Source organism: Poecilia mexicana, unplaced genomic scaffold, assembly GCF_051168715.1.
Source record: "Poecilia mexicana isolate PSO_F unplaced genomic scaffold, ASM5116871v1 scaffold_19, whole genome shotgun sequence".
Classification (NCBI taxonomy): domain Eukaryota; kingdom Metazoa; phylum Chordata; class Actinopteri; order Cyprinodontiformes; family Poeciliidae; genus Poecilia; species Poecilia mexicana.
This window is the reverse complement of record NW_028263388.1, coordinates 16,658,332-16,681,943: the sequence shown is the minus strand read 5'-3', so window position 1 is coordinate 16,681,943 and position 23,612 is coordinate 16,658,332. Positions and strand designations below refer to the sequence as shown.

The window sequence follows — 23,612 nt, the reverse complement described above, 5'->3', positions numbered from 1 at the left end:
TGGATTTGCTGAAATATAATCACTAAGGGATTCTCTAGGTAATTTGTACAGAGAGGAATGTTGGCAGTTAATGCTATGTACACTAATCACTAAAATAACAAGACTCCAAAACATACTTTTTGTGCTTTAAATTAGCAAAACCCCTTTCATTTTAATGACTACTTTCTCTGAGATACAAAATAGGGTGGGAAGTCCCTCCTCCTAATATTTATAAGCTATTTAAATAATGTTTGTTGCTAATCAGCTGACCAGCAGTGCACAGCAACAGATGAGGAAGGGACACTGCTGTAGTTCTCTATGCTTACAGAAATTTCTGGTTACTTTGGCACACTCTCTGGTACTTTAAGCCATTCAGGAACACTGTGACAGAACATGATAGTGGTTTTAAAACAGTAACTTTTGAGTCTTCATGCACATTTCAGCCCGTGCCTACGAAGACGCTCAGCAGCTAATGCGATGGAGTTCAGTGTTTGACATGTCGGGGTAAAGAAGACCCCAAAACTGGACAGGAACAGTGAGATGAGACCATTAAAGTATTATTTTCAGATTGTATGACGGCAGTTAGAGTCTAAAACTTAGGTGAAAAAAATACAAAGGCTAAAACTGTAATAGATTTGAAAAAAAAAAGAATAAATAAAAAAATGCAATCCACCCCTTAATTTCTGCCAGTTGCAGTAATGCAGAGTTTTTCTTTCCAACCAAAGACAGAAGCCATCGTCCTTTCTCCACAAATCTCCACCCCAAAGACAGAGGGTGTTATGGAAGCAGCAGGCCGTTTTTCTGTGGTAAATTCCTACTCTGGTAATCTCCATTTACCCTGGTAGATGTTGTGGTGTGAAAAAGAACCACCAAGAAGTACCATCGCTCCTGTAAAAGGTGGTTGTGGTGGAATAAACTGGTATTTGGGGAGTGGTAGTTAACAAGTTCTTAATTAATGTTATACTTGGAAGCTTGTCTGAGCAGAATATTTTATTTTAAGATGAGCAGCGTTTTTGACTTTTTTTTTTTTTTTGGAATGCTATGAATGCTAGTCTGTCATATCAAAAATAGTGAGTTAAAGAACGTGCAAAATCTTCAAAGTCTTCGCTTAAAGAAACTCCACCATGATTTCCCGTCTACTGTCCAGCCGGCCAGCTCCTTGTTTTTCTGAATCCTGTCTGGGACAGGAAGTAAAAGCTCATAGGAAGAGCATGCTGTAAACCTAAATCAACAGGATGCGGGTGATTCACAGGGCAACATCCACTGCACTTAGGAGCAGCGACTGAACTCGCCTATAAAAAAAAGACCTCAGTCCTCTTTGTGTCATTTTCTTCAAAGGCATCACTCCAGCTGATCTAAAGCCAGTGCTATGTGCATGAGTAAATACTACAATCTAGTCATCAGACAGAAGAGAATTTGCACCCCCACCTACTTACTCTACGCTCCTTCCAGGAAGCAGTCATGTAAACACTCTGCTGCGTCGTCGAGGTGCAACATGAGGGGCAAATGGATCACATGTTTGAGTTTCATGTCCACTACAAACAAGCCTGGGAGAATTTGAGCCCTCTAGAGGATGAAAAAAAAAAAATCAAACAAAAACTGCAATTCCCTTTAGGTCTCATTATCCAGGGTTTTCAGATTACAGATGCAAAGCCACGTTGTTTAATTTTAATCCCTCCTGTATCGGTGTAACAACAAACCTGTAGGGAAATCAGGGTTGGGGAAAAAACGGAAGGCCGAGAGAGGAGCTGTGCTACTTCATCTATAGCAGGTAACAGGAAATTGACCACTCAGCAGATCATCTACAGTAGCTGCTCCAGTCAGCACGCCGACTGATGGATGGCAAGTCACACTTGAGCAGTGACACCATCGATTTCCTTCCCACGCGACCACAGACTGCTGATTCAAGATAATGTAGCATTTTAAAAGGCCTTGCTGGTGGCGTTGTGAGGATAAATTCAGCAGATGAAGCTGATAAACGAACCGAGGTTACATCTGCAGATGAGATTTATTTTTCCTGCTCAGGAACGTTCTGTACGGTAAATCACCGAAAAGGTCTTCTGTTTCTAATGAAATATTGACAACTGTGTAAAATTACAGTCAACGCATAAGACTGATATGTTTGTCAGTAGAAACAATACAAAAAGGTCAATAGTGTTCAATATTAAATTTCAAATGAACCAGGTTCACAAAAGTGCCTTTTGTTGTTCGCCTGGTGTTAACTAATTTTAAATTATTCAATCTTTCAGCACAACCAACGACTGAATAGTCAGAAACTTTAAAAAAGCCAATTTTTTCTAATCAGTGAACATACTACAAACATCCTGTGGTAACAAAAGCACTCTTCAATTTTCAGTATCAGTGAGGTGTTTATAGAATAATTAGAGGAATCACAGAGAAGCTATTTTAAGTGTAAACTGGATTTTCTACTAAATTTTAAAGGCATTTATGCAGTTCTAAGACTGGAGTGAGAGAGAGTGCAAGGCTCTGAACAGATAACAGTAAGGCTGAAGTGAGTACAGCAAAGTTTTGCCCCTTTGTGCCATTCATGCCAGTTTGCAATGGAAAAGTCTGTATTTTAAATGTTGGCAGCCTACAAATGCATTCTCTAAAAATATCCATACAGCAGCTGTCAATGAGCCATGCTAATTGCTAACACCAGATGCTAAAAACAGCCAAAGTGACAGATGTCATAAAAAAAGAAAAATAAATCAATCTTTGTGCAGCGGTTTTTTTTCTCCTTCTTTAAATAACATTTTTAAAGCAGTTTGAAATATTTTAACTTAAAAACAGGATGTGGAGAAAACTGTAGCAAAGAGCTCAACATCCTGTATTTTTAGCGCATATCCAGCGCACACGATCGTAGACGTTAAATTATAAACATCCACACGAGCCACCGCTGTGATGCAAGCAGATGCACATTTTACACGTTCCGAAACGACAGGAGCGACGCAGCATTGATTACATAAATTAAACATTGCAGGAGCAGGTGCCTCAGAGCGGGCTGTCAGTGTTGTAGGTATCGGGCTTGGCATTATTAAAAAGATGTTAGCTCATCCGAGTATCCTGAGGATTACTGGTGTGGATCTTTTATAAAGAGCTGTAAACAAAGGCTCCACGTGCTCATCTGAGGAGCAAAGATAAGAAAGTGAAAGGAGGAGGGGCTGTTAGGGTTGACTGCCAAGCCAGCAGCTGTGTGATGGATTTCACATGGATCTATCTCGGCTTCCCTCCGCCACGAACAAAGAGCGCCTTCCGAGGGAAAGCCGTGGAGGGATCATCTATTTTCCATTCATATCAATTGCCCTCACAGCAGGTTCTGCATGACTGCTCACACCTCATGGTTCTTCAGCGTGCAATTATTCTGTTTGTCAGACACGCAGGGAATCATAGGTGTGCATATTTTTGGGAGAAGGTGGGGGGGGATTGCAAATATGCAAACATTTTTCTTTGCTGAATGAGTGGATTGTAGCAGCAAGTGCAAAAGCTGTGCTGCCATTTATATCCCTAACTCCATCAGTCTCACTTTCATACAGCAAGACGATGCAAGAGCAGCTCAGAATGTCCCTAAAAAGATCTATATTTTGACAGATTTATTTAGGGTTTCTTCACATTTCTGATGTGAAATTCTTTTCCAGCATTAAAATTTCCAGAGTTCCTGGACAGATGTGTGGCAAAAACGTATAAATGCTTAAGTGCAAAAAATTGTGAATGGATTAACAGTCAGATGGATACATAAACATAGACGGATGGATAAACAAATGGATCCATCCATCCCTTTTCAACATCTTTATTCAGATGTTGAAAATAATTGAATCATATTTCATTGTTTTCCAACTGAAGGTTTGGAAAAAGATGCAGTATTTTGTTCACTTTCTCTAAATAATAAAAATTCAGCTGGTGAGCAGAAGAAAAAAAAAAAAAAAACTTAATTACCTCACGGCGTGCAAAAAAACAGAACCTCTTATGATTTTACGACAAAAGCAGAACGCACCAGAAAATACATACACCAGAAAATGAGAGACATGTCGAAAAGCTCCGCAAGGGGTCGAAAACTCACAGTGCAAAAAGATTTTTAATACTGAATCTGGATTACTGCGGCAGCTCTACGCCTACAGATTACTTGTATCCCAGTCGGAGCAATCAAAGACAATGGCACTTTTTGTCCCCGTAGAACCGACAGTACCAAACAGTAACAAAGGCAGACTCTTTCCTAAACGGGTCAGGAGTGATTAGGCAAGCGGCACAGAGAGACTTCAGATCTCCCAGAAACAAACAGAATTTGGCTGATTGTGCCTGAACCAACGGCTTTAACTGGCAATAAGTGATATTACAGTTTGGCAATTATCCATTATATAAATTGGCCTGTGCTATAAAAAAATCTTTAATACACACAGACTGCTACCAGAAACATGCATCTGTGATAAAAAACAAAATGGCACCCAGCTGTCTAGACATTTTTGCATAGCTTGTGATGACAGCCTAACCATCTTGGCTGCTGTGTTTGTCGTCACGCTTTTGATGCATTATTTATTAGCCTCCCACAGAAAAGTCACAGATTTTACACAGACTCATCTGAAACTGAGCTGAAATGGAAGCAGTGAAGCAGATGACAGTGTTGCACTGGCAGCAGTGCTGTTTATTTCGCTAAAACTTCGGACAAATATGCTCAGAAACAGGCGCAACGGGATGACCAAAACAATGCAACAGAATGGCTTTCTGATTTCGCTTTGCTCGAGCTTCACAGAGGCACACGAGGTAGCAAAAATCGGGGGTTGGCGTTATTTTCCGCCAATAAAATAAATACGACTTCAAGGGATAAAATCAAAGCAAAGAAACAGATTAAAGGACATCTGCTGCTCGAGGAGGTTGAGAGAGAAACTCTGAGACAGATGGAAACAGGCTGAAGGAAAAAAAAAAAAAAAAAAAGACTAGAAATCACTCAGGGTGACCTGCTCTTGCCCCGCAAAAACAAATGACATCAGAGTGGCTGCCAATCAGCTGATGTGACACAGACAACGGCTGTCAGAACTCACCCCAGCTTTCACTGAATACTTATGAAAAGCTGCAGAACGCCTCGCTCCAGGAGCAACACAGATCCACGAAAGTCAGCGTGCCGATTTTAATACACGCTCAGATTAGAAAATTACTAAGAAAATTCAGTAAACAAACAAGCGGAGCTTTGCAAAAATACGCTGCAAAAATAATCGCTCGAGTTGAGCTATTCTGCTAACAGCAGCCCGGGGTGTTTTTTGTTTTTCTGCTCGCTGTAGTAAAATGACACTTCAAACATTCTTTTCATGCCCGCTTTTGAGAGGAACACGGTTTGTTATTGCAACAACCAACACCATGAATCTACTGACAGAGATAGTTTGAATTTAATGTCAGAAACTGACAGTTTCTTTGCACCAGTCCACTGATAAATTGCGTCCTGATATCTCAAAGTCAACCAATCTTGATATTAAAGATAAACATAGAGAAGGAGGAAAAGAGGAACCCCGGATATCCACTGGGATTTTCGACCACGGCCGTGAATAAAATCCACAAATACTTGAGACTCTCGCTTATAACTGCCTGCTTTAATAGTTTAATCAACAAATATATCTTAACATACATCAAGTGAAAACAATCTTAGCACTACCGCAGAAGGTAACAGCCATACTTTTACCTCAGCCAAAAAGCACTTTAGAGGTATTTTAGCTTCTCAAACTGCATTTTATTTTACAATATTATATGAATAATCTGGGTACAGGTAGATTTTCCGCAAATAATTTAGTTATGTTCCAGAAAAAGCATCTGCGAATAAGCAGGTCTAACCAGGCGTTTGTATCTCACAGCTACAAAAATAATCAACATAATATTAACATCCATAATTTTAGCAGCAGAAAATGTGTTGCAAGTCTGTTACTTAATGAAAACCATAATGTCACATTACACTTGTTAAAATTGTTGTAAATATTATTTAACTGCATGTCTGAATATGGGAAATAACTGTCAAATGGCAAGAAGAGATAAAATAAAAAATCTCTTGTACCTAAATTCTCCCCAAACAAACAACAACAACAAAAAACAAAGCCATCAAACCGTAAGTGTTTTTTTTTTTTTCTTTAAGCCATAAAAACACTCAAAATGTCAGTATTTGTGACGGGTCACTGTGAGCAACAAGCAGGAGAAGTTGGACCCCGTCGTCGAGTGAGAAAGTTGTTTTTTCTAAAGACATCCAGAGTGTTGAATCCAATATTTCTGCTCCATGGTGACAGATGACAGACATCTGCAGCAGACAAAATGCCTAAAACCTCGATATGTGGCGAGCGGCTACACAAAGCAACTCAACTGCCCCGAGATAAACACCACTATCGCAGGCTTCTCCACAAGAGCTGGTCATTTCGCTCCTGTTGTTTTAGTTCTGATTGTTGTTGTTGTTTTAGCGCATGAACAGAGCCATCTGCAACCAGACATTTTGTTCATAGCCACTTTGACAACCTCTTTTTTACTCAAGAGCAAGAAAAAGTGGTTTGATGATTACACAAATATCTACAGGAGGTTATTTAGGTTTAACCAAGGGTATTAATCTGTCATTCTAAGTGTTAGCTAAACCAAAGAGGGGTTTGAAGCAATAAATAAAAATTGGGTGCAACAGTATGTTTTAAAAAAACAACAACTACACAATAAAATCTACGAGTACGAGTATATTTTATGATCATTCATCAACTCAGTTCACAGAAATATACTTACCCTCCAACTAATCTCCAAACTTGTCAGATTTTGACAATAACAAAATGTCAAAACGCGAGGCATGCCGTTTGGAGGCGGGTTGCACAGAACAATCGACGAACGCTGTACCGCTGCGAACACATTAACAAATGGCATGCAAAAGAAAAAAATCTGGGTGTAGTCGGGACATCTGCTTCAATGCATAAAAGAGGATAATTAAATTTCTCCATTGTTGGTTTCAAAACTACGACTGCTAGATATTATTCACCATGTTGCTGCTGTTTGTTACAGTATGAGTCAGGAAAAGGTCGATCGGTGAATCTCTGGACAGAGGGCAGAAAAAGAAAAATATTTGTGATGTGCTTGGACAAAGCAGACCAAAATTAGAAACAATTTTCCTGGAACATTTACTTATTCAGTCGAGTCCCAACATGTTTAATACAACATTTTGATTCTTACCCCTCAAACCTGCTCTTAATTTCTTATATTTTGTTATGAAAAGTCAATGCTTATAAGTTCTTGGTTAGTGTTTGGATGGATTGTTATGATACAGTTACATTAAAAAATGCCTTTCTAAATCTTTGGTGTGTGGTTAATTAGGAGACGTTTGGGTCTCTTTTCACACTGATGCTTCAGTAACATCAGAAATGCTGTAGAGAAAACATCCCTGTTTCTACATAGGTAACATGGCAACTCATGCATTAACACAAAGCTATCCCTTTAATAACCAGCAACATAAAAAAAAAAAAAAAAACTGGGTTGTGATCTTGCTGGGCAAGTCAAGGTTTGGATTTAATCAGCTTAAAGTTGCATGTATGAGAACAACCAACCATTATTACTAAAGATACACTAATGAGACTTCTCATGGTTGATAGAATTTTTGGTCTGCTCCAGGTTCCTGGATAGAAGTAGTAGTTTTGAATCAAACAGGAAGTTAATTACAAGAGGCATCGGAGCATATGTCCCGAATCTTCATCTAAGTTTTTAAAATTAAATACAAAAATGTGCATCAAATTACATGACATTGGGTGACGCACTAGAGACGCAACAACCAACTGACACTGCATTTCAACGCATTACCTCCATCATAGAATATGTATGATTTTTTATTATCTTTTACACAGTCATGAGAATCACAAAAATACAAACAAGTAAAATGACAATCAGCAGGTTAGATATAAAAAAATTAAAATAATCTGGCAATGGTTATCAGCCATAAAAGGCCTAATTAGTCTATTTATTTTATTTTCAGATCAAGATTCTGATCCAGTAAAAGTCTTGGACTTAGGATGTGTCATTAAACTTCTCTGTTGGTTCTCAACTATATATATATATATATATATATATATATATATATATATATATATATATATGTATATATATGTCAAAAAATAAACCCAAAAAAAAAAAAAAAAAAAAAAGGCAACTGAGCTGGCACAATTCTACAGTTTCTGGCAAGCCCTGAGCTTTAAGAGACGAGATCCAAGAAGCAGGCAGCCCCCTGCCACCAGGAGCCCAGCAGGATTTCAGGGAAACCTAATTGGACACATGCAAATGAAACATGTGTTAAAAATTCTTCTTTATGAGGCAGAGGGACCCGTTTTGACACCAGCAACCGCAGCTCTGCGTTTTTCATCCTCCCAGTTATGCTTGTGGTTGTAGTTTGAAGTAGAAAATAATTAAAATCCACACCCTGTTTTTCATTCTCTCGTCCCCTGCTTCTTTTATTTCTCATTCATAGCTCTCACCCAGCCCCCCCCCCCCACCTCCCACCTTTAGGTATGTTGACAATAACCGATTACAGGCGGAGGAATGCAAGGAGAAATCCAAGCCTGAAGCATGTATTAGATATCTGACTCCACCCCGACATGATAGCACCAACATGGGTGGCAAAGCTATAAAAACAGCCCCTCGCATCACCTACTTCTGGGTTTTTGGAGCCGATCAGTGACAGCCATGGTGGCAGCTTGTATTATCACACTCCTGCTGGGATGTAATGAAAACAATCAAGCAGAGATGTGGGAGCTCTAGCTGTTTCTCAGGAACAGAAGGGCCAAGTGCTTGACTACACAAAAAATATTCATTACATGTGGACAAAAAATATATATATACAGTACATTTTATGACTGACCCTTATATAGTAAGTATATTTTATGATGAATAATATTTATAGACATAATATATTGTCTATAAAGAGACAATATATTATGAATTATTTCCATCTAAGTGAGTGGGCATAGCTAACAATGTTCTGGTCAATTGGGCTGAAGTGAACCTGCTATGCAGATTAACCAAGAAGATGCCAGGGATGTGAGCAATAGTGGTCAAAATTATGGAAATAAATGAGACGTGAGAAAATAACAAAAATGTTTACTTTTGTTTCAGGAGAAGAAACCACTTCCCTATTATGACTTAAAGGACTTTCTTTAGTCCTACTATGACTTCCTTTAAGTCATAATAGAGACTTAAAGAAAGTCTCCATTATGTATGAAAAACCGCGATGTAGCCTAACCTGGCTCTGTTAATGAGATAATGTTAGAGTCAGATGAGAGCTGAAGTTTGAGACCTCTTTATTAGAAAGAATAAAACTAATAGAAAATTCCAGATGTCTGGGAAATGAATATCATTCAGAGTAGGAAAATGCACTTTCATTATTTCTGTATTTAATAAATAATTGCCAGATTACAATTAATTTAGAGACACTATTTTGTTTTATCTAAATGATTAAACATGACTATAACAGATTATTTATTCATCGGATCGCAGCACCAATAGGCCCTCCATAGCTTCTGTGTAAACCACAAAATAAAGAACCGCTTACAAAGAAAAAGTGTGAAATCTAACTAGTCTGCAGACATGAATTTAAAGGCGTCTCTGTGGCTGGCTAAGCAGCTAACTAGTGCCCCTGCTGAGGCCCAGCTGCTGGATGCGATAGTACAGTAATGCCCTGGAAGCACCACAAAGCCTTTTATTTATTTCCTGTTGAAGATCAGCCAAGCTGGACGGGCATCGATGGTAGCTCAGAGAGCCGCATCCAAGCGTCAGATTTGCTTCGAAATGCTGCTGGACACAACAAACTGAACCACTGCCCTAATTTAATAAAAACAATAATAAACACAACAGATCTGGGCTTTGAGTTCAAGTCAAACAAAGCCAGGCGTCTTCACATCTGCTGCGTTCTTCTTCTTCTTCCTCTGGTTTATTCTAGGCAACGACGGAAGACTGAAAACAAGGGAGCGCTGAGAAGGGAAGGCGTGTTCCCTCTCGAGAGACAACAGATCCGATGATTGAATCCGATCCCGTCTCTTTGTTGATCTCCCCTCTCTGCAGCAAACTATTTATGCTGTATTTTATGAAACGGCAGCCATGTGTCACGCTCCACTGCTTGAGAACGTCGAGTAGCAGATAACCGAACGGGTCTGTCTGTAAAAAGTAAACAAGGATTTACTCTGCATAAAATCCTCCAATCTGATCACTTTGTACCAGTCGGAGCACAACGTGTGGCTTCATTGTTTAGCGCCAAAGATGTGCAGCCAGAGAAGCAGGAAGTGATGTAATTATAAGCAGCAGCAGAATAATAATGCCATCTAGAATTGATGGTTTTTACATAGGAAAATAATTATAGCTTTAAAATGCCACAAGATTAAAATGTTAGGGGGAGAACTCATAAGACGAATGAAAGGTAGATCTACTTGCAGTGGTCTGATATCGTTGTGGAGGAATTTTCGCTTTTCTTTACAACGCTGCTGCAGTTCCCGTCAGTGTGTCTAATGGTTTCGGTCCAGCTCTCCTGTGGTCCACCACAATGAGGTTGAGATTTGGTGTTTGATCAACTCATGCGATGACATTATTCTTTTATTTCTCTGCTATTCTGTGGCAAGTTGGCTACTGTGTTTGTGGGTGTCGTCCTGACCCCACTGTGGCCCATTTTTAGACAGATATTGGTAACACTTTATTTGAAGGGGGTTGAATAAGACTGACATGACACTGTCATAAACACCTGTCATAAACATGAATAAGTCTTCATGAACATTTATGACTGTTGTCATAAAGCGTCATTCGGTAAATTATGACACTTTTAATACAAAGTTGACATTATTCAAAATGTCTTTGTTATGACAACTTGACATTAACCAGGAAATCATTACTGATATCAATTTGTTATAAAAGTATTACTGATTGCACTTTAAAAATTAGATAACTTTATGTTATTAAAGGTAAAGTTTAAACAGTAATGATTTCCTGGTTAATGTCAAGTTGTCATAACAAAGACATTTTGAATAATGTCAACTTTGTATTAAAAGTGTCATAATTTACCGAATGACGCTTTATGACAACAGTCATAAATATTCATGAAGGCTTTTTCATGTTCATGACAGGTGTTATGTCATGTTTATGACAGTGTCATCTTAGTCTTATTATTGACTCTAAACAATTACAATTTCCCACTACAGACTATCTGCCTTCCTTGATGTAGAAAGACAAGAAGCCAAAGTGGAACAATGCAACTTGTTACGCATTTGACACTTAAGCACATAGCGTTTGATCGGCACATTAGCAAGTTGACAGAATACTTTTGGATAAGTGGGGAGACTCCACTGCACGAGGGGCAGAGCTGTCAAACACCACACTGCAAAAACACAAAGTCTCACTAAGTATTTTTGTCTTTTTTATAGAAGCCATGCAATAAAATTACAAGGATTATAACAAAATTGGTTATAGGAGCTTGTTTTAAGTAAATAATTCTTTAAAATTGATCAAAAAGTACTAGTTATCTGCCAGTGGAACAAGACATTTTTTTCAATCTAAGTTATAGCGTCTTGTTGCCATGAAACATGTTTTAATTTATATCCTAAGACAGGAAGGGAGCCCAAATAATCATCTTTCCACCACTTTGCTGGATAGTTTGTTTGTGCTGAAATTTTGAAGTTGGTTTTACACAGGTATAAAATATGTGCATCACCTTACTATTTTAAACTAATTGATTGTAAGAACGTTTCAGAAGTGTTGTGATTCATTCAGAGGTGACTGAATCCAAAAATCTTATTGGCGCAGCAAGAGTGTGCTTAGTTTACCGTACAGCTTATATTTTATTCTAAATTATTAAACAAGAAGAAGAAAAGTCTGTTTACTTCAGATAAAATCATTTTAGATCCTAGTGATTTATTAACTCCCAATAGATAAAATCTGAGAATTGAAATATTCTTCTCCACTGAAGACGACTGCAAACGTCCAGCCCAGAGGCATATCATTATCATGGTGATTACTCTGGTCTCTAACCTCCATTTTCACCCCCTCTGAGCCTTAGTTGTCAGGGAGCTGCAGAGAAAACATTGGGCGTTCTTTAACAAATGTCTGTGACCTGCTCTCCATCATCCAACACATAAGTGCCACACTGTCAGAGGTGCCATGCAACCTCGAAGCAGAAGCAGTAAGTGGGTGTGTGCAGGAGAAACTGGCTTGTTAGCGCTTGCTCAATTAACACCACCATATGTTGCTCACACTGCATCTCCAGGACTTGTGAAGCTGTTACCGAGAAAAACTGGACTACTTTCTATACATCCCACTTGGAGGCTTTGCAATCTGATGGGTTTTTTTAATTAGTTAAATGCTCATTTTTGGGGGAATTTATAGTGTTATTTTCTCTTAGGGTCCATAGAAAACAAAATGTTATGAATATATCTATCTATGACGAGGGATGCGTCAGTCGGGCTATCCCAATGTCCAGACCTGCTGATTCATATTTTGGCCAATTTCTTCCGTCTTTTAAAAACCATAAAACACTTAAAACAAGAAAATAAAATGCTTCTTTGAGAGAGAACCACTTTTGACTGAGTCTGAAAATCTCAATATTGAGATTATGCCCCTTCACAGAACCTATTAAAATAATCTTGGCGGCTCTAAAGGAAAAGATTCAGACGCTGTGGACTTTTTAACTGCAGATTGGTTGAGTTTGTAAATCTTAGAGATGCACCAATCAGGCTTTCCTGACTGATATCAATTTCCATTTTCTTTTTCGTCCCAAGAGTCTGTCACACATAGGCATAAAATAATTGATGCGGGTTCTTATCGAAATGTCTATGAATCCAACAGAAACTGAGCCAATTTTAAGATTAGATCTTATGACATCAACCTTAATCCTAATTTTATCAAACTCAAAGAAGATCATCAAACTACAACCCAGTTGCAATAAGGCTGAGAGCAGCGACATTATACTTTGATGCATTTAAAGACTACAAGAAAAAAAAAGACTGATATTTTTGGTATTTGATCAGCTGATCACAGATCAGAGCCAATCAGGTGAAACTGGCCTGTCCTAATCTCTGGCTGATTGGTTAGTGCATTTCTAACTATGACTTAATCAATATTATAAAACATGCTGAAAATAAATCCAGTGGTTTCATTTTGAAAAGTCTTTAAAAAAAGAAAAAGAAAAACTGTGGTGAATTTTCATTAATAGTCAGTAAGTCTCCATTAAAGACAAATCTGTTCCCTATTGTCTTCTGCTACCAGTTCTCAGTCTGAATCTCTGCTGGTGTCAGAGCAGCAGATGATAAGCGAATACCCGGTCACTGTGAGCAAATGGTGCGGCTCCGGCAGCTTTTCTGGCTGAGCACAAAAAGGCTTTGGCAGCGTTTCGAGGACTGTTATTGTCAACAGTGTGTTTTCCCAGTGGGGGAACATATTTTATAACCAAATGCTTGGATGTTAAGCAGAAATATCGCACAGCGCAGCTTTGTTCATTTGCATGAGGTTGCATAAAGAGATCATGCACACAGAGCTGTTTTGGGTCACAACACGTTGGTGCAAAGTCAAGATGTTCGCGACACGTTGAGATCAGATCCCCGCTGGTGAAGGTCAGCGTGACACAGTCGCAGAGCGACGGGTGTTTTCTTACGTGCTTGAATCGATGCAATCGTCCCAGAGCACCTTTCATCTCAGGTTTATTATCGATCACGCCTCACAGTAAATTATTTTGAAAACGTATGTGATGGTGCTATAAACTGCACAGATACAGAAACAAGACTTGGGACTTGACTGGCGTACCTAATGCTGTTAATCACATGCAGTGGACAACTCAGTTATGAGGTAAGAGGAAATCAGTGGCAGCTGATATCGGGATCGATATTTCTATAATAAATTGCCTTGTAAACAAAGCTGTGTCAGCACTGGATCTGAAAAATTTGCTTTCCACAAAACGAATCCTGAGAACAGACAGTGAAATATAAAGTCAGCTGAGCACAAATAATATAATCTATGTGACATTTTTTGTTGTTGTTGGAAGGTTCTCAACATGGTTTTATGCTCATCTGAGATTTGCTTCATCTTATTTTTAAAAACATGATCAACATGAGGACAGATGGAAACGTTTACTAAGGACAGGGTCTGGTTTAGTCAGCATGTCAGAGACAGGGCTGATTAACATGGACATAAAAAACTATCTTAAAATAAAGTCATCTTTGATCAAACATCAAACTTTAAAAAAAAAGCTGATTATTACTTCTAACTAAAAATGAACTGATCAGGAATTTAAATCTTCTGTAAAGTTTTGGCCTTGTAATATGGATTATGGATCGATTCCCATTGCAATGAGAGCTACAACAGAAAATATAACAGCACTAAGAATATTTTTTCTAGCCTTTCTGCCATCATAAGCAGAGGTGGGGCAATGGAGAGGTTCAATTTTACCACTATTTTAAAACTAGGACAAAATGGATCACGGACATGACATTTTAAGCCATGCGCCATCTCTATTTTAGCAGTTAGCACAGTTAGCAGTGAGACACTGAGTATAGTCTACAGGTTGTAGATTCTTATCTCATCAGAAGGTAGACTTAAAGCTCAAAAATCTAATAGGAACCAACTTTGCCTTAAAACTTTCAGCCGTCTTGTTGCCTGCCAAAGCCTCTCACTCTCACCGACACTGAAAATTATAAACTCGTCTTCCTGCAGCGACAATCTTTTGTTGCCGTGAGTGCAATTTGGAAAAGTTTATGTATCCATCTGGAGAAGGATCAGATTTTAGATTGTCCAATAATCATGATTGTTGCATTAGATCCCTTGTTGGAAAAAAAAAATGCAGTTTCCAGTCAATAGCTGATTTTTTTTAATGCAGCTCTACCTCTTACTGCTGGCAACACCTGACATTTACCTTTCAATCAATCACTCTGTAGTTTACAGTCAAAGTTGCGCAATTCCTCAACAAAACAGAAAGTAAATTGGAATCCCTAAAGAGTTTGTACACTCACTTTTTCCCTGAGTATACACCTGTCTTTCTCTCACTTTGCTCATCTGTACCTGACACTCCTCCTTTACATTTGTGCTATACGGTGCATGCCTGCAGCGCATCCATCAGCATGCAGAGCATGTCAGCTAACCCCCTGACTGTGGTCTCACTCACTGCCGCATCCAACTGCACTCATTTGCACACTATCACAGGTCTCATCCAAGCCTCGGCGTTGAAAAAGCTTCAAACGGGACTCAGAAGTTGAAAGGTTGTTTTAATGAAAGTGATCTGACCTCAAGCCACAAACCACGAGCTCTGTAGCGGAGATGAACCAGCCGGAAACGCTCGGCTCTGTCACGCAGCTACGTTTGTACCGATATGACGACTTCGCTTACATTCTTGCTTTCTGCACACTGTCGGAATACAAATTGAAACATTTCAAGTTGTGTGCAAACGTTCGCTGGTGCATTCGCTCTGCCTTCAGACTGCATCCCATCGCTCAAAGCACAATGGAAATATTGGAGAACTGACATGATGATCACACACAACTCCCTTTACATCAGCGTTGAAAGAATGAATAGGAAATGGGCTGCTTTAGCAAGCATCCATTATTCATTAAGCACGGCTCTCCTCCTCCTCCTCCGCCACATCAACAACCCTTCTCATTCTTTTGCTCGCTCTTTAATTCACTATTTTCTCGCACTGTTTACATGTTATCGCCACACAACCAGAAGCAAAATGCTTCAGAGCGTACAAACTATAAAACAGATTTGATGTCAGGCCTCTAAAAGAATACAACCCCACATTACTGCCTCAGCGGCAAAAGATTTCATGTGACACAGCGGAGATGTTATTGCACTTGGTGACACAGTTCATGGATTAAAACTACCTGCAGCTGATGCAGTAAGTCACAAGATGGTGCGACTTTGACGCGCGTTCCACATGGTGTCAGACTTTTTGGTGCTGAAGGAAAAAGATGGGAATAATCTCTTTTCGGGTCTGTGCGCCACCTTTACAATTCATTTTGAAGCCTTGTACCGCAGCAAAAGCAACGCGTAAGGTTCAGTTTCACCCAATTTGCATCATCTTTTAAGACCCGAGACATGAAGCAGCGTTATAAACATCAGGCAGTGAGCTGGTGCGAGGTTGTAAATGCATAAAAAAAAAAAAAAAAAAAGTATTTCCTCTCTACTGACAGATTTCATTCAGGTTTGCTTTTCAAATCAAGCAGATTTGAAACATTTGGGTTTAATAAAATATGGCATATGCTCAGGTACATAAATGAGAATGATCTTGTCATTCATTTATTTTCTACTAGATCCAAACATTTCAACGAGCAAACAATTTTAGAATCAGTAACGGCCAAGAGAAAAATCCCTGCTCAGTGCATCCCTGTCATCTCTTAGATTTACAAGCTTAACTTAAAGCTGCATTCAAGAAAATCCAGTGACTGAACCTTTTCTTGTCGACTGCCAGTGCCATGGTGATATTGCACAACTTCTGCACTTTGGGCTCCCTTTTGTTTTCCCCCCGCAGAAAAACAATGTTTGTTTTCCCTCGTCATTCATCCCTATTAGACCAACGTGGACGAATGTTTGCTTTCATTGCGCTGAAATAAAGCCACAAAGCGCAGGGGTTTAAAACTTCTCAACTACACCCCTTTTTCCCAGAACAGGTTTCACTTTTTATTCAAAAGGAGCTTTATTGTACACAATTAATAACCATAACTGTTGGATTTTCTTTCAGTCTGTCAGTCGCATCAAACATGTTCCTAAGCTTGCCCTCTAATTGCTTTGCGGTGTGTTTTGCAATGCAGTCCTGCAACAACTGACACATGTACAATGGATAAACTTAAGTGTTGCCTGAGGAGGGTCCGCCCATATTACATCTTGCGAAGTGACATCATACGCTACGACCATGGGCCGCATTTTTTTTTTTTACTCACGACAGGCAGACTAAGCAAGTGGTTTTCATTTGAAGTAGATCCTGAGGCGAGGAGTCAGACAACGACAGAACAGAAACGCTTTTCTGTGGCCTAAACTTTGGTTTAATTTGAGGGAAATTACTGACAAACTACTACCCAGTCCCACTGCTGCGCTCGCTGTAAATAGTTGCTTAGGAGACAGCAGGGGCTGCTCCCTTACTGTCTCTTTTCAGAGTTGGACTGAAGGTTTTTTTTACACATCTGAGGAGATAGTTTAGTTCTCTGCTCTTTAGAGAAACTCCCTAAAACCTCCAGATTTCTTGGCTGAGGTGCACTGGATGATGCCATTTTCTATTAACATATTACTCTTGGCAAACAAACACTAGAAGGCTAAAGATTAACAAAGTGTATCTGAACAAACTTTTCCAACTTTAACTATTAATGTAAAGGGGAAAAAAAAGATTAGACACAAACCAATCTATTTTTAGTTTGATATCGTCTTTCCGTCTGATTTTCTTCAACCCTCGTTTTTAATATTTCTAATCAACACCACTGATTAAAAATGAAACCACATGTCCGGGTACGGCTTGAAAATAAAATTTCAGGTTTTTTTCATACAATATCCATTTTTAATCAGTTTGCTTTTTACTTGCTTTCTTTAAAAACATTTATTTTGAGAATATTATATTAGATTATAATATCAGGAAAAAATAAGCAATTTTACCAAAAAAACATCTTCAAATGGCAATTTAAAAAAAGTCTATTTAAAGAGAAAAAAGCGCGACATGTCCAGGTCAGTTTGTGTCGTTCTTTCTCCCAAGTAGACAGCTGTTTGCACGACTGTCTCAAAATCCTGCTACTGATAATAATTTGATACTGATATGTAAACAAACAAACAAAAAAATCAAGTATTGTCATGTAAACCACACACCACTTTAATTTTTTAATTTCAACTTTATCCTGGTGATAATTTATCCTTATATTATTTCAACGATTGTCATATGACAGTATTCTATGATATTATTCTCAAGTCGAAACAAAAACTCAGCCTGGGCTTTTTAAAAATAAAAATATGCACTAAAGTACACATTATTAGTTTATGCATCTCTGATGCATAATGTTTTTATTTTACTCCATTTTTCAGCGATCTATTTGATACAAGCCCAAATCCAAACAGTTTAAAATATCAGTATAAATAGTTACATTCTTCTCTGCCATCTGATGAGCTCTTCTATCTTATAGGATTCTCAAAGACGGATAATTCAAAATGTCCAGCAAGAGTCAGAAAAACTCAGCAGCTACAGGAAGGAAAAGGGGCCCTGCAACAGATGGCACGGGCCCCCGCGGGGTCCAATGTGACAGAAACCTCGCCAACAAATTAGAAAAAAGTAAAACCAAATTGGACACACTGTTCTGATCTATTTAAAGGGCTTTGCATGAGGTCAGCTGATGATAAAACTACCGAGTGCCTCACTTCCCTCGAGTGTCAGCCTGGGGTGGAACAGATCAGACGGCGAGGACGGATGAGTGGGACAAAGGGAGACACGGCAGGTACTGTAGCAGTGTGCACAGCTGTACAGTGTCCACATGCTGAATGACGCGGCCTCTCTGTCGCTGAGCGCTCCGTGGGTGGCTTCAGGGGGTTTCTGATTCCCCAGAAATTCCTCCAAGCAGGAAGCAAGCGCACCACTGCAGTGCTCGTATTCTGCTTTCCAAGGTTTCGTTTCGATTCCAGTCCCCACTTCATTCTTTATTAAAACAAATAACATCCCACGCAATGCACACCGGATCCCCAGTGACTCCCCTTCCAGTTACTTGGAATTGGAAAAGCTGACTGCCCTTTCCAGCTAAAAGTGAGGGGTTAGACTCTAATCTCGTTTCTCTGTATGGCATAAACAGTTTTGTTTTTTCCCCCCCATCGTTATTAAATCATTTCAACATGATGCCAAAATCCAAACACAGACTGCAGGGTTTGCCTTCTGCAGCACCACCCGCAAGTACAAAGAAGCCTCCGGTTGCAACACATTGCAGCTTAATGTGCAAGCCTCTGCTAATAAAGCACAAATACAAACGGCATTTACCTCACTGTGACCAAGGATCCTACAGCTTCAATGTCAAACTCCCTTACTTTTCCAGAGTGCAATTTGTAGTGACCCAAGTTCTTTTTAAGCCAAATTGTAGAAATAATTTAAAAAAAAATTCTTTTTGTTATTTTCAGGCTTTAATTTTTAAGCTTGAGTAAAAAGGAGAACAACACAGAGGAAGGATGAATAAAGAGTCTTCCACTCACACAACAATCTCTAAATATATAGCTGCAGTAACTGAGGATCAATAAATGGACTGGATGGATTGATAATAGATAACGGACGGACGGAAAAAAGAATAAATAAATGATAGAAAGATAAATGCTAGGTGGATGGATGAAGAAATGAATGGATTGAAAGAAGGATGGATAAGTGATGGATGAAATGAAGGAAGGATGAATGAAATGTAGGAAGAAAAGGAAGGAATGAAGAATCAATAAATGATTGATGGATGGGTGAATGAGTGAATGCATGATGGGTGGAAGGAAGGATTTATGAATAAGTGGTAGATGGATGAAATGAAGGATAAATGATCGATGGATGAACTTTACAGTGGAATATTCTGGGGATATTCCACTCTACTCTGTGTGGAGAAACATTTTCACAACATTGCACAGGAACCCTGCCTAATAACACCCACTCCTGTCTGAACCAGCCTGTTCTGATGCCGACTGACATCATTCTCACTGGTAGATGATAAGTGTTTGTTCTGGCAGGGCTCATCCCTAAAATTAACACCAATTAATTTCGGGGATGAGAAACCGTTCATCCATTTGCAGCAAAGCGCTTTGATTCGACGCACCAGGACGGCTCAGAAGACGAATCCAAGTACGTCAGGATATTATAATAGAGCAGGGAAGTAGTGGGATAAACTACAGGGCTGTTGGCTTGAGCTTAATATCCAGCAAGCTGTCAGACACTCCAGGTTTGCACAACTAGTTCCTCCCAAAGCTCACAGAGGATTTTATCAGTTGCCACATGCAGCATGTTTGTTTCACCCAGCACGCCCACACTCAGACAGCATCCACTTCACAGGCTTTCCAATATACCATTTTACAGTTTACAACAGAGAGTGGGGTCGGGGGGAGAAAACAGAGGACGGACATCTTGGAAGTGTTACAGAGTAATTAAACGTAAGATGAAGTTAGAAGTTAGCTAGCAGCTCTGTTTTATTAGGAGATGAAACGCCATCTGGTGCAAACAAACCTCACCTAAATTTCTTTATGTGTCTGATAAATTGGCCCACCCAGGGAAAATGTTTCATTGCACATAACGGCTACAGCAGACATTCTGACTGCCAAGGCAACGAGCGGGGAGCAGGCAAATTACATTCAAATAAATGCAGCCGTTTTACGAGCCACAAACTGCAGAATTTAATGTCTTTTGTTCCGACTTTATGTGAAAGATTAACACAAAGTGGTGTCGAACTGTGAAGTTGAGGGAAAATAAAACTTTTGTTTTCTAAACATTTATGTTTGTGTGGACTCATAATTATTAAGTTTTTGGGGTTATAGCTTTACCAGCTTTGCGTAAACATCTGTCTCGTGGGAAAAAGCGGCTCCGTCAGTCAGATTGGATAGAAAGCGTCTTTGCCTAATAATTCTCTCAATTAAGCCAGTCAACAAATTTAGATCTGAATTTTGACAAGATTGGCATAGGTATGTTTTTGATCTAAATCGCTCCGTTGTAGTTCCGGCTCTGTGTTTGGGATTGTTTTCCAGCTGGAAGGAGAAATCTTTGGCAGTCTTTAACAGGGTTTCTTCCAGGACCATTGGTATTTAGCTCTGTCCATAATCTCCTGGCTAATTAATATTAGTTCATGTGGAAGCCCGTGCCTCTTTAGCTTTGCATGTATATGCTCCGTTTTTAGACGATGGATTGAACACTCCTCTGTTCGATGTTACTCATTAAAATAACCATGTGCACTGATCATGCTTCCTATATATCTTGCGTTACAGAATTCCATGCTTTTCATTAATTTCTAGATTTCTGTTCCTGCAATTTTAGAACTTTCTGGGAATTTGGTTACACAGTATTAACCTTGAAGAGATGTCTCATGTCATCATCTCCAGGTTTCACAAATAATCAAACAACACAGGGCTTAAACCAGCTTCAAAATTTCAGACAGTGGCATAGGGCCATTTCATCACGGCTGTTGTGGGTTCTGGACTTAATTACACTAAATCAACTCCATTTCAAGATGTCCATCTCAGGAAATCAGTAACAGAGTATCAAAGACTAAATGTAGGTCATTTAAAGCACAGCTTATAAGTGTTGGTACCTATAAACACTGTATGTTTTTACCTTTACTAGGTATCATGGATCAGGTTTTGCTTGTGCATTTGGATTTACGGTGCACCAAATTTAAAACACCACACACTGCGAAGGCAGAACCGAAGCCGAACATATTCAAATCAAGGTGTCACTGATAATGAAGTCGCTAATTCAAATTGAAAATGTTCGGTAGTCGGCTTTGATATTAGCCCCGAGGAAGAGAAGTCAGGTCCGTCTGCCTCCAAATGTGCTCCTCATCGATAATTTCTCATTTTCAGAGCCGATGCAACTTAATCGCAGCCAATTATAAGCATGAATTCTTCTCTCGTTTTCTCATTCAGAAAGCAGCCCTGCTTTAATCTGCAGTAATTGCCCATGTCAGGTTGACTAACAGATTTATTCAAAGTAATTTAGCGGCAACTCCGCATGACAATAAAGAGCTCATTCCATCTCAAGGTATTTAATTCTCAAAGTAGAACAGCAGGAAAGGGTTGAGTACAGAGGTTGTTAAAATAAGATTTAAATACGGTGTAATACTTGAGAAAAAAAATAGGAAAATCATGATGTACTAAACGAAGGATAATTCATCAATGTCTATATAGATGAATAAACACACTTTACATTGAAATGGTCAGAAAACGTAGCTTTTTGCAGATTTTTCAGCTTCTGTCCTGCAGGCCACCTGATCAAAGCAGATCCAGGAGAAAGTCTGAAAAAAATCTCCAATTTCATTAAGTGAGGTTCTAGTTCTGAATTAGTATGAAGAAATAGAAACGGAATATAGAAACATATTTAGATTTTCTGATTATTACAGACAGCATCACATTGTCTGAAAGATGCATTAGTTCCTCCAAATGTTTTCCCATCCAATAAACTATCTATTCATCATAGAGTCTTTGGTTTTTGCAGCTGCCAGACTTTCCAGTGTAGATTACTATATGCCATAAATTCATAGCACTTCATTACTTCAACATAGGTTAAAAAGGACAGAGAGGAATTGGATCTTTACAAAAACAAAATATGTAGGAATCCCAGCAAATTGTCCAATTAAAATCTCTTCAGTGCATAGATAAAAAAAAAAAAAAAACAACAAAAAAACCCAGAACATGCATGAATTTGCTGTTGTACGCTTCATCAAAGGATCTAAAAAAATTTAGTCTTTTGGGCAACATCTCTTCCCAGTTTTCCATGTTGACAAAGAGACATCATTTATCCCAGAATCCAGCCTTAAAAAACGCTGCAGCTGTCTTAATTTTTTAGCCTGCACACATCAAGTTGGCATCATCTGAAAGTTTTCTAAATGCCTGCTTGCTTTGACATGCAACTCTCCAGAAAATGTTGCAAAGAGACATACAAAATGCAAAGAGAAATATGAATCTTAGGGCACATTATTCAGTCTTCATCCAGTTGTGCGCTGCAGGCAGTCTGCAACAAGGATGCTGATCTGTTGCTGCCCGTGACCTCTGACCTCCCCTGCTACAGAGCCCGCCTAAAGGGATTAATGCATGTCACACAGCCGTCCATGATGAGCAAAAAGAAAAAAAAAGGGGGAAAAAAACATAAATCCTCAGCTAACTTATGCAGCAAAGAGGAGAAATAACTCATGGCTTATCCATCAACCCACCCGCAGCTCACCGACATGTTGGAAGAGGCTCAACTGAAGCTCAATCAAAAACCGAGTAAGGGTCACAATATGAGGAAAACAAGCATGTTTGATTGGAAATAAGGAAAAAGACGGAAATAAGGAAAACAAGGAACGCAGGCAGGAGAAACTCCAAAAGCTTGATCCATTAACCTACTTTGACGCACCAGGCTGACTGAAGGCGCTGCAGGTTGACAGGAAAACGGTTCCAAAAATATAAACAAGGCGAAGCAAACCCATAGACGGGTTGACTCAAACATTAAAGCAACAAACACACCTGAAATGGACGCTTCACAAGGGAGAAAAAAAAATCAGCACGCCGCTGCCTGCCGCGGCGCGTAAAGGACAGGTAAGACGGAGCAACACGCTGCTGAAATGATGACGTTCCCTGCTAGGTTGATTAACGCCAGCGTGCTTTTTAGAGACGAAACGACTAAGTAAAAACATACAACTAACCCTTATGGCTTTGAATGTTAAGTCCTGAGCGCAGATTGTCTGGGAAGAGGCGAGGCGGAGGTTCAGTGTTGCCGCCTGTCAGTGGAGAAGGTGGAGTTAGAGGTTTACTCCAACACAACAGAAGCCGCCCGTCAGCTACAACACCCAGGCTGCCGGGATAGGGTGACACCTGCTGGTCAACAGCTGTATTACAACATCAAAAGCAGCCAGTTTGTCCTCAATTTTGATCTTTTAATTACAGATTTTATTTGGGGTTTGAGCTGAAGATTTATGCTTTTCAAACTGATGGATTCTAATTCAGTCCAAGAAGTG

At 39.3% G+C, this 23,612-nt stretch overlaps 1 protein-coding gene across 5 annotated transcripts in view; it reads right to left on the bottom strand.

Moving 5' to 3' along the window:
• ptprea (protein tyrosine phosphatase receptor type Ea) overlaps window positions 1-23,397 on the bottom strand; it is a 65,024-nt gene extending 41,627 nt beyond the window's left edge. For 2 of the 5 annotated variants that reach the window (XM_014982588.2, XM_014982590.2), the window contains exon 1: window positions 23,301-23,397. The gene's annotated coding sequence lies outside the window, so the exon portion shown is untranslated. Of the gene's footprint in view, window positions 1-23,121; window positions 23,245-23,300 lie in introns of those variants that run through there. The other 3 variants (XM_014982591.2, XM_014982592.2, XM_014982589.2) reach the window with 2 other exon arrangements.
• Window positions 23,398-23,612: the final 215 nt, after the last annotated feature.